Source organism: Carassius gibelio, chromosome A9 (genome assembly GCF_023724105.1).
Source record: "Carassius gibelio isolate Cgi1373 ecotype wild population from Czech Republic chromosome A9, carGib1.2-hapl.c, whole genome shotgun sequence".
NCBI lineage: Eukaryota > Metazoa > Chordata > Actinopteri > Cypriniformes > Cyprinidae > Carassius > Carassius gibelio.
Window position 1 is genome coordinate 27,335,148 of NC_068379.1, and position 15,976 is coordinate 27,351,123.

Below are 15,976 nucleotides of genomic sequence, written 5' to 3' on the forward strand. Positions count from 1 at the left end.
CAGGATCCTTATGATGATACTGTATGCCATTCCCACTGAGCTTAACGCACCTAATAAATAAATGCAAATAATACAAGTTAATGATTACTGAAAGCATAAAATAAAATAAATACATAATTAAAAAAAACATCTTAATTTAAATTATATAACATTAAAACAATATATAGGATATAATAAAAACATAATCTCTCTCTCTCTCTCTCTCTCTCTCTCTCTCTCTCTCTCTCTCTCTATATATATATATATATATATATATATATATCACTGTACATTTTGATTAACTTGACAAACTTTTGATCAAGATGTGATGTAACTAATTCTGTGTGACTTTAGTGACAATTTTTACTGGTTGTTAAATACTGACATCTGGTGGCAGGTTTGAGGAATTGCACAGACACGATTTTTTTCAAGAAAGAGTATATTTCCCCAATGTAATGTGCCAGTAACGTAATAAACCAAATACTGTGGTTGTTTCTCTCTCTTTCTGTCATATTCCGTTCACTTGATAAGGATTGAGTCTTTCTAGCTTTTCAAAGTCTGATGGCTCAGAAAAGTTACAGCACACTTTTTCACCACAAGCCATATTAATTGAGATTTGAGGTATGATATATAGTTACAGACAAAGGTTTATTCAAATATACTGATGTGGGAATCAAATCAGTGTTAACTAAAACAATTTAAGGTTAACTGTAATAAAACAATTTTATTTAGCTTGAGGTTTCAGTTAAACTTGAGTTTTTGAAATAAATAGATTTACTAAAAAATATATATATATATATTTCAAAATATTAATAAAACACAATAAAACACAACAAAATTATGAACACTTTTAAATTACAGTGAAATAGAAAATGTGATATGAAATATAAATTATAAATAAAAGCTATAAGATTATATCAAATACTGATTCTTGTGCTATCAATGTTGAGATATTCTGAAATATCTAAGATGAGACAACATGAATGTTGGAATTTTTGCCAAACAATATATTATTCTTTTATTGACACGTGTTTATGTTTTAACTGATTAACCATCTCATTAAATGATTTAAGAATAACCATTAGGGTAAGGACTGGAAATAAAGCTGATTTGGGGGTTTAGGTGCATTCTGACTAATCCATAAACAACACACTACAATTGACTCAAATTCCCAGCGTAGGATTTAGTGTGAAGAGCAGCTGTCAAAATATTTGGAAGATCCGACCACCTCAGAGAAAACCAATGTTGTGCTGCTGCAAGAGCTTTAGAAGCACAGCAGCTGTGGTCAAAGAGTTCTCGTGTGTTCTGATTGGTGGATGATGATGATGATGAGTGGATAAAGACTAGAGCAATCAAATAGTGAGAGAGTGATCTGCTCACCTGGTTATGTTCGTGGATGTTTCGACGTGGAAAGCAGTTCGGAATGGAAATATTGATCATTTAATTGTTAACAACATACTTTTCATATCTTAAAATCAGTAGATGTTATGAAATTAGAGAACTAAGCCAATAGTAGCACAGGCTGTGTCATTTGATTTGAATGGGAACTTCAGATTGTGAATCATTTGAGTCAGTTCGGGAGTTCAGAGCGTGATTCATTTGAGTCCGTTTGGGAGTTCATAGCGGGTTTGAAATCAAATCGAGTTCGGAGTATGGAGCGTGAATCATTTGAGTCAGTTTGGGGATCGTGAATCATTTGAATCAGTTCGGGAGTTCGTAGCGGGATCGCCAATAATTTGAGTAAGTTTGGGGATCGCGAATCATTTGAGTCAGTTCGGGAGTTCGGAGCGGGATCGCGAATCATTTGAGTCTGTTTGGGGATCGCGAATCATTTGAATCAGTTCGGGAGTTCGTAGCGGGTTTGCGAATCATTTGAATCAGTTCGGGATAGGGTTTCCACCATAGACTGTAAAAAAAATTTGGACGTAGTGTCCGTGACGTCACCCATAGTCTCCTCAATAGCGGTTTTGAAGCCTAAAGTGTACAGAGCGGCCGTCGCCATCTTGGCAGCGCGTCACCGCGCGACAATCCCGGATAATTGAACATGGGCAAAAAGGCGGGAGCTGATTGCTGAAGTCACGCCCACCTAGCGCGACGGCAGGCAATCCACCTGTCACTCAAGTGGCCACGGCCTTAATTATGCAGAACTTTAAGGCTTAATATAATTTAAACGGATGAGTTATAAAAAAAAAATCAGCCCCTCACAGTTGTCATGAAGGGCAAAATTAGCAATGTAGACCAAAATCATTTTTTGAACCAGGCTGTAAACATGTTTTTTTTTTTTTCTGCAGTAGGCTAAAGTTGGGCATTTTAACATGGGGAGTCTATGGGACTGACTCTCTTCTGCAGCCAGCCTCAAGCGGCCAGTCGATGAATTGCAGTTTTTGTCACTTCCTTCCTTCACGAGAGAGAGCGTGAGGTTGCCGCTCGGTTGCCACCTGTCCCTTAAAATTCGGAATCGTCCTGTATTTGAGAAAAAAATAGCACGTCCCGTTTTGTGTTGTTGCTTTTTGTGCTTGTATGGCTAATTTTGTGGAAATGCTGATTGTTGTTCTTATGTTAATGTGCTGATGTTTTGCTGTTTGTTGTTATTCTTTTTGTTATTTTAAAGGTTTTTTAAACATCTCGCCAAAGGACTGCAGCTGAAAGTTAGCCTGCTGGCTAACACTGGCACATTTACATTTTCAATCCTGATTAATGTGCATTGTCCTTATAAATAAATCAATTCATTAATAAATTAATAATTCATAATATGAATGTGTGCCCTAAAATTTTTAATGTATTTTATTTTTACTGACATTGTCACAAAATATGGTTAATAATAATAGTTTAATAGTAGTTTATAATTCAAAGACTGAATTGATAGTCATGTGACTAACACAAAGATGGGTCATGTGATTATGCATGTCTATGGCTTTTCAGCTGCTGTAAGAATGGAATAGGTTTTTGCTTTAGAGTAGATTTTTGAATATTTAAGTTTTTTATAAATCAACATTTTTTTCTCGCGTGAATGGAAGTGGAGCTGTGCGCATTTACTTGAAATGAAGCATTTTATTTAATTATTATTATTATTATTTTTATTTATTTTTATAGAGCAGAGCGTCTGTATTTTATGGAAGCCTATGGAAGCCTGTTTCCACTACTAGATTAAAATAAAACAAGGTAATTGTGACTTTTTATCTCACAATTCTGACTTTGTTTTCTCAGAATTGCAATTTATAAAGTCTGATTTGTGAGATATAAACGTACAATTCTGAGAATAAAAGTCAGAATTGCGAGTTTATATTTTGCAATTTTGATTTTATAACTCACAATTTTAAGAATTATAAAGTTGTGAGTTATAAAGTCAAAATTACAAGTTATAAAGTCAGAACTGCAAAATATCACTCACAATTATGAGAAATAAAGTCTTTCTTTTTTTTCTCACATTTGCGTCTTATAAAGTCAGATTTGCAAGATATGAACTCGCAATTCTGAGAGGAAAAATCAGAACTGTGAGAAAAAAATTGCAATTACATTGTTTTATTTGTATTCAGTGGCTGAAACGTATTTTTCTCTAGTTTCATGATCACTCGCAAAGGGTTTCTCTCACGAGGGAGGAAAGGGAAAACCCGAAGTGGATTCTGAGCCGAGTGATTACAGAACACTTTTTTTTAACAGGCAGGCAATCCACTCCACTTATGTGCTACAGTCCAGTCCGGCTTGAAGTTTTTATTTTGCTTGTTGTCAAGTGGATTTTGATAATACTCTGTTGACAGAGAAGAAATATATGAATAAATGGGACATGTTCGTCTGAAATGTAAGTTACTACGATATAATTATTGATTTACTGTTCTGTTGTATAAAGAAACTGAATGCCCGATTTGTGCTGTGATGATAAACATTACCTCCAGCCTGGTGCCTATGACCGAATCACATCTTGTTACGCATGTGATACTGTTTGATTGTCTAATGTAATTTTCCTGTCATGCTGACATTGCTGTAGCATTGTGAGAAGAGCAGTTGCTCTACAGGTCACACTGCTTCGATACCTGTATAACGTGACATGACAGTCCTATTATATGAAAGGTCATGAGCTTTCTCAGTTTACTCTAGAGGTGATGCTCTTTTAAACCTTTTATTCGCTGCTGTTGACATCTCTGAAGCATCTGCTGAACTTTAATGCACTTCCCTTCACGTCTAGTTCTTTAAATTCAGGATTTAATAGAGGATTAATGCTTTAGAGTAAAGAGGCCATTTCTTTCAGACATGCCTTTAAATGTTCAATTAAAGCCAAAGTGTTTGGAGTTTTAAAAAGGCTACTGGACAAAAATTATGCAAATGGTATCACATTATTTCAGGATGTTGAAGACACTTCAAGTTCTCTTTGCTTGATTATCAGAATGTACCAGACTTTCAAGTTCTCATAAAATTAGAAAGATTATTGAAGCTTATGGTTATATCGCTGTAGTTATTGTTGTTGGTGTGAATGTCCCTGGTGCAGTATAAATGCTTGTCTTAAAAATAACTAGTAATAAATAATAAAATGCATTAATAATGATAATCAGAATAAGCAACTATTCTGCCAAAATTCATTCGTTTAACTGTAGGCTGTCACAGTTGGCAAGCGATGTCACAATTTAGCTTTTTAAATATAGAATGTGCATCTACAGATTTGCATTTTTAGTCATTACCACAACTTGTCGCTCATCCAATCAGAGAATTAAATGTTCTATAAATTTCATTAAACACTAGTGGACATTGTGCCCAATTATTTTATGCAAATCTGCCTTGTTAAAGCTAAAATTCACATTTCTGTGTAACGCCTCATATTTACAGTTCCAGCATGTTGAAAGTTTCCAGCCAGTTTTTAGGCAAACCTTTCATTTCACATTTCATCTGTTGAACTGGTAGGAACAGTACAGCCACATTGTGCAGATGGCCATGGTCGACTGCGCCGCTCTCCAATTATCTTTGTTTAAAATTGACATTCAGGCTGGCATACTTAATCTGCATGGGACCTTGAGCGTGCAAAAAGTGTCTCTCCTTTTGATTTCACTGTGGCTAAAAATAATACCTACAGTACGGACGTGCACCTGTGCTAGCCAAGGTGATGCCTAGCAACAGAGCTGCCAGCGCTCATGTGTGTCCCTGACTAGAATCAAAGCAATGACGCCGGAGACACTAGTTTGAACTCGTTTCTGACATGCATTTTAACTGTTAGCACAGAATTTATGGGACATGTCAGTTGCTTAACTGAGTGCTTTACGGTGTAGCTTTATTTTAATGGGAGCTATAACAGGCTTTATAGTTTGACTAAGTAAAAGCATTGCCAGTGAAGCTCTGAGGATGATTTGTAACGCCCCCTGGTGGTTTGTGAACTTGTCAATGGCTCTGCATTTGATGTAATCATGGCTGTATTTGGAACATTGTACCACAGTAGTTATGTGCAGAAAGTTAGTATACTGTGTTTGCACAGTGTGCAAATTGTTTATACATTGAATGTTCTCTGAAAAAAATGTGCTGAAAAAAAAAATCAACTGCAAAATATTTTTTACTATTTTATTATTTGATTGTTTTGTATTTAAGGCATATTATTATTATTATTATTATTATTATTTTAAATTAAGATTAGATTCAGAATGCGAAATAACTGGAGATGATAACGTCTCATGAAATTAAACATGCGTGTAAGTGAGGACACGTGACAGTGACAATGTTTATCAGTGCATATTTGTACTGCATGATTAATTATTATTAATGGAAACAACTGCAAGGATGAAATAAATAAATAAAAAAATAACAAAATAATCAGTTTGCTAACTTAAAATCAAAATAAGTTTAAAATTAAAAAAAAAATATATACTATAAATACGAACAATAACTTCAACTTGAGGTTTGTGTTTTCAACATTTTGTATTAATTTAATTAATCTTCTAGGCCTACTTACAAACACAGGTGAGAATAATTTTTTTTTTTTTAAATAGTTTTGTGTGTTATGTTAAATTGTTATTTTAAATTTGCCATTCTGAATGCTTCTTATTGTGAATGATTCATTAATGCATGTGTTTTATAATAAATACTTTGGAGCGTGTGATTTTTTGTCAGAATGTCATAACTCAATCTTATAGTGAAACCACAGACTTCTCTCTGTTGATGTATGCCAGACTTTTTCAATCGTTTAGTCCACTTAGTCTATACTGGTACTGCATACTACACTAGTATTCATTTAGAAGAGCCTCTAGTCTCTGTGTTCCCCAGTTCATTCAGTCGTCTCACTGTTTGTGCTAAAGGCGCAGCTGCATCTTGTGCATGATAAATGAAAAGGTTGAGCTCTTTTCAGCTTAAGTGATTTTTATTAGCTCAGAGGATTTCTCCTGAGGTGGGCTGTTGTTGTGGGATCAGACTACTCCCAAAATAATTTTATTCACATATTCTCCAATCACTTAAATTACTCTAATTTAATTGAAGCAAATGCTTTTTATTGTTTGCCAGGTTTGAACTGGTCACAAAGAAAAACGGCATCATGAAGCATTGCATTTTATTTTGTTGTTAATTATGTCAATGTGGAGTGAATGAGACTTTACACAGAAGAGATGTATCCAGACATAACGTGAGTCATAGCTGACTTTTCTGGTAAAAGTTGCAATTGTGATTTAAAAAAATTATTCCAGATTTGCTATATGGCTATAGTTTGGCCAAAATTGTGTGCTTGTATATCAAGATGAGAATAAAATAATTACACAAATACTAATAAATTGTACTAAATAAAAACATTATGATTAAATAAAACAAAATAAATAAATATTATTATTGGAGGTTTTCAGGATAAAAGGAGAAAAATTTGTATTTAAGAAAAAATTAATCGTATTATTTTATTTGTATTTTATTTTATTGTAAAATTACAATACTAATATTTTTTAATTCCAATTTCAAATCACTATCATGACTTTGTTTTTATATTGATTAATCATGCCGCCCTATATTTTATGATTCAAAACTCCTGATATCTATGATAAAAACACAATCAATCAAACCATGCATAAACATAAGCCATAGGGATGTAACAATATCAGATTCTTCACTATATGATTATCGTGGCCTCAAAAATTCACGATAAAGATATTATAGCCTATATCAGTCATATTAATCTTTATTTATTTTTTTGACCAATGAATATGGTATATTGGGACACCTAGCATGAAACCATGCAAATGCAGATTCAACAATCCATAAAGTTAAAATATTTAAAAATGTGTAAACTTTGTGTTTGTAATTTATATTTTTAATTTATGAATCGTATTTTGTAAATGTGCATTATAGGTAACACATGTGAATAGTATTTTCATGTGCATTTTTCAATCATATAATTTTATCATTAATTACTTTATGCATTCATGAATTCATTATGCATTCATAAATTGAGTCATAATCAATTTGTAAATGTTTAAATTAGAGTCATTGTTTCTAATTTGTGATCATATTTTGTGAATGTGCATCAGGTAACATAAATTGTATTTTTTAATGTGCATTTATCTTTTTTTTTTAAATGTCTGAAACTGTTGTGTTTGCAAATCATGTTTTGTGAATGTGCATCAGTGAATAGTATTTTATAATGTGCATTTGTGAATTGTTATATGTGAATGTGAATTAAGTTATGCATTTGTGAATCATAATTTGTGAATATATTCATAGTGATTCTATTATCCCACATACATTACAGGAACTCCTTGGAAATGAGTGAGATGTTTTAGCAGCTTCATTTGCTCATGTGGAGATTGGGTTGGTTATGGATATCATGTGATGCGTTGATAAGAATCCGTGCATATTAAAATAGCATGTGATTATGACAGCTCAGTGTGCGTTGTGGGAGAGAAGTTTGGATTAATTGATGCCAGCTTTTCAGGGCTGTTGATTCTCTGCACTTTTGATGAATGGATGGAAATTGCATGTATATTAATGGAATTTATTTGCATCCCTGTTCATGCATTTTCACTGTAAACTTGAAGCCTTGAGTACCATGGCCTGGGGCATCAGAGCTCCATAGTGTGAGTTTCATATTTTGACTGGCACATAACTTCATAATATCAATAAAATAACCTTAGCATTCATATAAATTAATAAATCGTTAATTGCACGTATAGCAATAACCATAACGTCTTTGTGGAGCCAGTGAATGATTCACTTTCCCTCTCAGCATCTTGTTTGAATAGCAATCATGGGCATGACGCTTTAAGCAGTTCTTTGGCAAGAGAGAGTCATTAGGGTTTTCCGAATGGGATACAGAAACCTAAGAGCATGTGGAGACCTGGATTACATGCTCACATTACACTGGGTGAATTTACTGAATAAATCATCTCCGTTAGATGAAGCCAGCTTCTCTAGTGTACGTCAGTCCTCTCTGTTTCTGCAGACCATCCATCAAATTCTTCACTTATTCCTGTCAGCATTAAAACACATGGCGCAGGCTGAACAATTGATGGATCTCGTTCACCCGTTCTCTCTCTGTGTTTACAGTATGTCTCTTGACATTCAGCAGGTGACTGGCATTCTGTGAGAGAGAGATTTAGTTTCCTATCAATGGCAACTCTGTCAACCTGTGATTACTCTATGTATGATCTGTATTTTTATCTATCTCTCTGTTTTCCATCTATCTGTCTGTCTGTCTGTTCATCCGTCCGTCCGTCCATCCATGTCTGTCTGTCTGTCTGTACATATGCGTGTTTCTGTTTGCATCATACATATACGCATGGATGTCAGTATGATTATGTATGTTTCTGTCTATTTAACAATCAATACCAGCTTATAGAGAAAAACTAACTATATCACTCTCCTTTCATTCACAAGCATTCTTTTGTGTCTTTGTAGTTCTCATCAATATTCTTGGTTACTGTAGTAACGTCTGACGGGATAATATTAAACCTGGCATTGCTGTAATGCCTCGGCCCATTTGCCAATTAAACATGTCTCTCATGGAAAGAGGGAAAGTGTGTTGATTAGACCTTAGGAACACATCCAATTTCACAGAGACTATAAAACCATGCTGTAACTAAGGGAAGCCAGAGCACGGTTCACATCCTCTCCCGAGAGATTGCATTGCAAAGTGTCGCCAAGTCTGAGAGAGATGTTGTTCTAATATCAGCGCATTGTAGCGAAACTCCATAAAACGTTTATGGAAATGTGGAGTTTAAATGCAGCCCTTAGCTGTCGAGAGAGAGAAAGAGAGTCGTCTTAGGCTTTCATCAGTCCCTTCTTAATCTAAGGGAAAAAACATTCCCAAAACCTCTGCTCTCATTAATGCTCAGTGATGTGTGTGTTGTAACAGATGTATTATGTGACCTTCAAATGGAAGATAAAATTAAAGCAATGTTGAATGAACATTGAGTGTTACTTGATGACTTAACAGAAAAAAGAAGCTCAGGTCAAGACCTGCGTCATTCAGCATTCAGCTATAATTTGAAGTGAAACATCTCCTTTATGCTTGATAAGACTCCTACAGTAAGTCAAGGCTGAGCGTGAAGTGAGGTGAGTTTATTCACTCAAGTTCTGGACAGCTGTGACCGTTCTGAATATCTAATACTTGAAGGAATCATTCACACACATTTTTTTATTGTTTGCTCACCTTCATGTTCAAATCTTCCTCATTTAACATTGTTATTATTATCAATTAGAATATTCAGATTGCAGCACTGCGTTCAATTACATTGCACACAAGGACCAGTGTTTCTTGGTCTTATGTCTCTCATATGGCTTCAGAAGAGTCATATGGACTACTGTCATGCTACTTTTATGATCAATTTGGTGCTTAAATCATGCTTTTTAATTTTTTTTAGCTTGTCAGATGTGCTTATTGGGAACTATCATTGAATGGAAGTTCAGAATGTGCTCTATACTGAAAAGAAAAAAAAAACAGCATGCAAGTTTGAAATGCCATGAGAGTAAGTATGTAAGTGTTACAACTTAGTTTTATTTGAGGAAAAGACTGAAATGTAGGTCATTAGTCACTGAAAATCTTTCCCAGATATCACATTTTATTGTTATTTATTTAAATATTAAGACTGGTGCATTGCATTCCTTTAAGATGCACACAAGAACCAATGTAATTTTTTTGCCTGTACAGTATGTCTATCATGGCTTCATAAGATTCAGAATATATTTGAATGATCTTGTGATCAAACTTGGTGGTTAAAACTGCTTTTTGCTTTTTTTGTAGCTTGTAAAATGTGCTTATTGAGAACTATCATTGTACGGAAGTTCAAAATGTGCTTTACTGATTATTTTTGTTATTTTATTTTTTATTTAATGTCTCTTATGGCTTCAGAAGACGAAGAACATAGAGCAAGTTGTATGGACTACTGTTATGCTATATGTTACTTTTATGATAAATTGTGTTTTTTCCCCCTTTTGGAGCTTTTTGCAGATATCTAAAATATTCAAAATGTGCTCCACATAAAAAATATCATGCATGTTTGAAACTACGCGAGTGAGTGGATAAAGTCAGAATTTTCATTCTTCGGATGAACTATCCCCTTAAAAGCTAGACTAGTATGAGCACTGTTTTTATTTTTGAGCAAATGAGAACTTCTCTAAAAAGATGCTGTTTTCTTCCCAATGGGAGCTATAACAGGATGAAATGCAGGAGTTTTGTTGAAGTACGACTGTGATATTCCTCTCCGCTCGATGGAGACTTGTTCAGATGGCAGAGTTTTGTTTTATTTTGTTTGATGGGGTATTTTTTGCAAGCCTATTGATCCTTTTCAGGAATGGAGCTCCTGCTCTTGCACTAAAGCCATTTTAGAGTTATTTGCAGGTTGTTTCTCTGTGCTATTGTTGGGGGCTTGTGTTTGTGAAGTGAAATCTTATTAGGGGAGGCATGAGACGAAGCGTTTTGATTCATAATTCACAGTCGCAGCAAGAGATTCATTCAGTGTAGAGCTTTACAACTGCTTTATGAGTCTCTGGTGCAATTAAAGAGACTAACTGATCGATAAGAGAGCATATCTCTACTCCTAAGTGACTTTAATAACTTGTAAGTTGGATATTAGACAAATAAAATGTAAAATTGGGCTCTGGAGATTTTTTATTTTATTTTTAACAATTGCACTCATTAATTTACGGTCGATCTCTTGAGGTACAAATGGTTTCTCTTTCAAAACTAATTACAAAACTCTTACAAAACCAAGTTAGCTTCCTACATAGGCAGCATTTTAAGGCTAAAAAAATATATATTTTTATAATAAAACAGTATGTTTGAGTATTACCTAATATATTATTAATTTAAATGTATATTTAACTGTATACTCAACCAAATTATTAGTATTATTTTATGTTTTCTATATAATATTATTAGACCATACTTGATTTTCAGTAATAGGGCAGTAATATGGTCATTAATATTATTTTATTTGAATTTAGATTTCTTTATGTTTACATTAATTTGTCTGTTTATTCCAACCTATATGCTTGTTTAAGCAAACTCTTTGTGATATCTCCTTCTGAAAGTGTAGGGTGCAGGGGACACTTCATAGGGAACACAGGTTGTGGACAGTTTTGTCCTCATTGATCAGGTTGCTGAGGTTGAGTTGCCGTCAGAGGATTACACTGCTGTTCTGCTGTTGGACCCTTGAATGAAGGAGGATTAGAGGAGGTCTTAACAGCAAACTTAATTAGAAACACACTGTTTTTCTGCTCCACAAAGCTTTGTCTATTACCTCTTAAGTCATTCATCCAATGGGGGCAGGAAAAATGTGTCTGTGGCTGTTCTCTGCAGGAATAGAAAAGTCCAAACACACACAACAGGGATGAATTTATAATGGCCTATTGAGTGCTGAAAAGTACAAAAAAAAAAACAACTAAAAGTGGTCCGTGCAAAGTCTTCATGATAGCTTTGAATGAGTAACAAGTGATATCTAAGTCTGTTTCTCACATAAAGTTATCATATGACTTCTGAGGACTTGCAATAAATAGAAGTCATATTAACTACTTTATTGGTTCTTTTATGGTGTATTTTCATTTATGATGGTCATTTTGGAGCTTGATAGACACTATCTGTTATTTCTGTTATAAGTCTCATTTTTAAAAAAAATTATCCTAGATGAAATGACGGTGAGTAAAAAATGACAGGTTTCATTTTAGGGTCAACTACTCCTTTATTTTGCAATTGAATTTAAAATGTTACTTTTTTATTATTATTATAAGCAAACTAGGGTCTTTATTGCATGTCAGAGGAAGTCACAGGCTCGTTTATGAAGTGTGCATTCATTTATTTCAATAAAAACATGACAGCGTTCTTATTCACTTCAATTATTCAGCTCTATGACCGAAAACCTGCTCATTTGGTTCATTCATGAATCTTAATGAGCAGCAATCTTGTCTTTTTGGCTCTTTTTCCCAAGAGTCTGGCTTTATCGTCCTCCGTCTGATCCTGACAGTTGATTACCGTGACTCTCTGCATCAAGGTCATCACCAGTAAATTAAAATTTTTGACGCATACTGATGGTAATTTCACAGGACCGAACACCATCGCAACAAGTAAACTTTCTGTTAGCCAGGAATTCTCTGTTGATCAGAAATGGAGCTTGATGATAACTGTAATTTCTCCTGCTGTGCATTGATTGCGTGTCAATGTGACTTTTCGACAGCTGTAATTCCCGCACTCTTTGTTACAAAGGAAATTAATCTTGTCTTTCTTATCCACATTCTTGTCTGGCCGGCGCATTATGTGGATTCATTCTGATATGTGAGACTTGGCAGAGAGACTGTGTGCGACTCAGATTGATGGGTTTGGAGGGAAATAGATCTTTGGCATCTTCTAATGAAAACAGATTAGCAGTTGGGGTTGATGGGGGTCGAAGAAGGATCACGGCTTGTTAGGAATTGAATGATGGCCCAACGATTGCTAATAACGATGCCATTTTTATCAGAGGTTCACTTCGAGTGCAAGATTCGATGCACAACTCGCTGGTTAATCAGGATGAGCTGTTTTATAGAATGGATGTTTCTTTGATGCAAAGACTGAAATGGATTTTATGCCAATTTGTGTGGTTTGAGATAACATTAAAATGTTGAAGTGTGTAATTTCTGTAACTAGTGTCTCCAATCGCATTTAGCCAAATAATGACCACTTTCAGGTCATTATTTTTCCTGGAGAAAAGGTTTCTTGGAGACACTCCCCACTGCGTTGCTGCCATTGGTTGGTCTAAGAGATAGTCCTGTCCCCAAATTCACACCATTGTGTTGGGCTGTTTGGACCAATGAGCATAGTTTGATAAGTAATAAATGTTTACATTATTTTATGGTACTGTATTATTTTGAATTGGATTATTTTATATTTTCATTTTTCAATTTAAGCTGATTTTGCTTTAATAATTTTAATTAATTAATTTAATTAATTAACTATTATTATTTACTTTTTCTGTTTTAGTTTTGATAACTTTGATAATTATAATTTTTTATGTAAATTTTTTTAAAGGCATCATATGATGATTTTTTTTTTAAGATCATTATTTTGTGTATTTGGTGTAACAGAATATGTTGACATAATGTTTATTTGTAATGTATATTTATATTGTTTTATTTTATTTTAGCTTTATTTCAAGCTATCAAAAGGATATTTTAATAGTTTTAGTAAACAATAACAATTTCTAAGGGACTAATGTTAGTAAAATCATTTATATTGATCATGTGACACTTTGTACAGATGGTTAGATGTTCCACTTCCACTGAAGGTCAAAATGATTTGATCACGTTGATTATATCCAGTGCAGCTGTCATTAAAGCAAATTATTATTATTATTATTTTTTTTTCAGTTCAATTTTCAATCAAATTCTTTCAGATTCAATTTTATATAAAAAAAAAAGAGTTGAAAATGCATAAAAATGCATAGCTTTTGCATTTCCAGTTTCATCCACATGGAGTCAGTGTGATGTTTTTGAGTGTCATTAGCTCACTTCTTTTATTTAGTCAAATACTTGGGGGTTTTATAACCTCCCCTGGTGGGAAAGGTATGGTTTAGAGAGAATCATGCATCAGAATTGTGTATTGAGTGATTTCCATTGTGATATAGTTAAAGTTTATTTTTTCCTGGGCCTACAGGCTCTTCATACAGCCTCTTGAGATCTCAGTCAACATGAAATCAAAATGCATCATTTTCACTTTACATAATGCTCGTTTTATTGTGCACAACTGATGTTATTCCAATGATTCCAAATATATTCTAAAGATTTGATTTTGGAATCTTTAATCAATATGTAATCATTGCTCTGCATCTGAAACAGACAACTCTTTTGAATGCATGCAGGCATCAACAGTGTTGTAAATTTAATGCAGATTTTTGTAAATGATCAAATCAGACTGATTAGTCTATAAAAAGCTGCCTGAGATTTGTCCATTAAGTGACTTGGTGTTGATTGCATGCATTAGCAAATGTCTTGTAAACAGGAGCGAATGGACAAGCGATGTAAAGAAATGATTCATCAAGCCCACATCAAGCCCTGATGTTGGAGAATGATATCAGATGTATTTTTTCTTGCCACATCTGTCATCTCAAAGCTTTGATAAGAACTGTCTCATGTTTTCCGACAGATTTTTTTCTCAGCTTTGTGTCGCCTGCTCCTTTCAGATGTAGGGCAAAATATTCTCTGTTATTTCAATGATCAGAAAAGAAAAGAAGCTGAGGAACTGTTCCACGGTGGTGGTGGTGGCCTCGTGTGAAGAACGTATGTACAGTGGGTATAGAAATGAATCAACCCTCTCTAAAATGATCACATTTTGTTGCTTGGCAGCCTGATCTGAAAACAGATACAGTTTTTATTTCATCCAGCTGTATATACTCTGTACAACTTATATGGAATGAAGGAATGAGGCAGAAAATTCAGCTGTGCATCACAGGAATAAATTAAAGTTCAAAATAGTTATTTTAAATTGTAAATATTTAAGAAATATATTTTAAATAATTTAAATAGGTTTTAAATATTTTTTTTATTAAATAAATACAGCATAAGAGACTTCTTTCAGAAACATCTAAACAACCCAAGCTTTTGAACAGTATTGTATATGTATTATAACATACATATTATCAATAAATAATTATAAAAGTGCTCTAAAATGACTTAAAAGTACCACAGAATGCACAAATCACTTTTATAAGGTGTTTGAACACAGTTGTGTGGCCGCAGTGTGTGAATACAACCAGCCTATAATGGTAAAAATCCACCATTGTTTTATAATCCCAGTAAATCATAAACAGTCTCTCAACACTAGCAGTTCCAGGTTTCTCACTACTATGATGACATTGCTGGTGAAAGTCCCGCCCATTTGTGACACTCTCTGCCCTCTTAGCATGTACACAGCTTGCCTGTTTTCACTAATGCTGCCTTCATCTGTGACCAAAATGATCGCGAATAGAACCAACAGTTAAACCATGGTATGCCTACGAGCATGAGCTCTTGAAGCTCTGGCTCCGCACTCATTTTTATTTAAAGGGGACAAACACAAATAACAGCCCATTTTGGCTCATACCCTAAAAGTGGCAATTTCAACAAGCTACTGAATGAAAAATTCTCTATGGGGTATTTTGAGATAAAACTTTACATGCACACTCTGGGGACATCAGAGAACAAATAAAATTAATCAATGCATTCTATGACACCTTTAATAAATGTCCCATTTTTAAATTTATGGTGTTTGGCATATCAGACATATTTATGTAGCTTTGGACACATTTTGATTATGAGTATTTTCCACATTGCAGTTTTTTCATGACGTTACTACTGTATGTTTTTTTTTTTTTTTTTCTATAAAAAATGGGAATTATTATAGTGACAAAATGAAAGTAATCTTCAATTTTTCCCTTTGTCTTGAGAGATTTAGGCTTTGCCCTCTGATACACACTTAATTACTTAACATGCATACAGACTTTTATAAATGTGTAGCTAGAAGTACCTTGAATGTTTTCGACGCTTATACAGTTAGTATGGCTTAAATATATTGAATAGGCCTATATTGATATATTTAATA